The sequence below is a fragment of the Gekko japonicus genome, unplaced genomic scaffold (genome assembly GCF_001447785.1).
Source record: "Gekko japonicus isolate JY-2015 unplaced genomic scaffold, Gekko_japonicus_V1.1 scaffold19757, whole genome shotgun sequence".
Taxonomy (NCBI): Eukaryota; Metazoa; Chordata; class Lepidosauria; order Squamata; family Gekkonidae; genus Gekko; species Gekko japonicus.
Window position 1 is genome coordinate 1 of NW_015186392.1, and position 1,759 is coordinate 1,759.

General features: G+C 53.4%; 1 non-coding gene across 1 annotated transcript; it reads left to right on the forward strand.

Moving 5' to 3' along the window:
- Positions 1 to 88: 88 nt before the first annotated feature.
- TRNAS-GGA lies at positions 89 to 160 on the forward strand. The gene has a single exon. It is a non-coding gene; the product is annotated as a tRNA-Ser (tRNA).
- The last annotated feature ends 1,599 nt before the right edge of the window (positions 161 to 1,759 follow it).

Consider the following 1,759-nt stretch of genomic DNA (forward strand, 5'->3'; position numbering starts at 1 on the left):
GCTAGCAGAGTAAATATATGTGTTGGTCACGAGGGGTACTTTTTAGTAGTAGAAATCGTACACCACATTTATGGCTCCACTGAGGGGAGGGGCTATGGCTCAGTGGCAGAGCGTCTGCTTGGAATGCAGAAGGTCCCGGGTTGAATCCTCGGCATCTCCAGTTAAAAAGGACCAAGCAGTAGGTGATAGAATCATAGAATCGTAGAGTTGGAAGGGGCCTCCAGGGTCATGTTGTCCAACCCCCTGCACAAGGCAGGAAATTCACAAATACCTCCCCCCACGCACACCCTCAGTGACCCCCTGTTCCATGGCCAGAAGATGACAAGAAACCTCCAGGATCCCCGGCCAAACTGGCCTGGAGAACAATCGCTTCTGGACCCCAAAGTGGTGATCAGCATTTCCATGGGTGTGTAAGAAAGGGTCACGGGAACTAAGCACTGAGGCAACCCTCCCTGCTGTGAAAGACCTCTGCCTGAGTCCATGGAGAGGGGCCGTGGCTCCATGGTAGAGCATCTGCTTCACATCCAGACGATCTCATGTTCAATCCCCAGCATCTCCAGTAAGGATCAGGTTGCAAGGGATGTGAAAGACCTCCACCTGAGACCCTGGAGAGCTGCTGCCAGTCTGAGTAGACAATACTGACCTTGCTCAACCCATGGTCTGATTCAGTATAAAGGCAGCTTCGTCTATGAGGTGTGCGCACCCAAATGCTCGAAGCTGCTTTCACTAGCCCCCTACTGATGATATGACATGTGCTGAAATCAACGCACAGAGAGGGGGAGCAGGTGCAAATGTGTTGCCTACTCCCGTGCATGATTGTTACCTTATGAATACAGGGTCTGCACATATTATGCACATGGTGTCCCTCCTTGTGATCAGGAACATCTGAAGAAGCTGTGTTCCCGAGCCCAGTCTACTTGGGGTGGAGCCACTAGGGTTGCCAACATCCAGGTGGCGGGCTGGAGTTCTGAAATGACAACTGATCTGCTGGCTACAGAGATCAGTTCCCCAGGAGAAAGCGGAATCCTCGGAGGCGATGATGTAGCCAGATGTTTTGCAGAGCAGCCGGGGGGAAGAGGGAGGAAGAGGGAGATTGGATTCATACCCCGCCCTTCACTCAGAGTCTCAGAGCAGCTTACAAACTCCTTTCCCTTCCCCTCCCCACAACAGACACCCTGTGAGGGAGGTGGGGCTGAGAGAGCTCTGACACAAACTGCTCTTTCTCAAAAAACAGCTGTGCCAGAGCTTGTGACTGAACCAAGGTCACATCAGCAGGTGCAAGTGAAGGAGTGGGGAATGAAACCCAGTTCTCCCAGACTGGAGTCTGCGCTCTTAACCACTGCACCAAACTGGCTCTCACACCAAACTGACTCTCAAACTGGAAGGGGAGGGGCAGCCACAGGGGTTCCCTGAACTTCAAGCCGCGATTTCACTGCTTGGAGATCAGGTGCGGACAGCCCCCGTTAGAGAAACAGCATTTAAGGGTTCCCTTTGAATGCTGTTTTTCTAGTGAGGGCTGCCACTGCCTGATCTCCAACTGGCGAAATGGCCGCTTAAAGTTCAGGGAAGGCGTGCGGCCGGCAGCCACCCCTCTGCCTCACCTCCTGCAAGATTTAATGGGCCTGCTGATCAGCTGGAGGGCTTTAAATCTTGGAGGAGGGGAGGGAGAGGGGTGGCTGCAAGATTTAAAGGGCCCTCCAGCTGATCGGTGGGCCATGTGCCATGCACTCCCATTGATCAGCTGGAGGGCCCTTTTAAT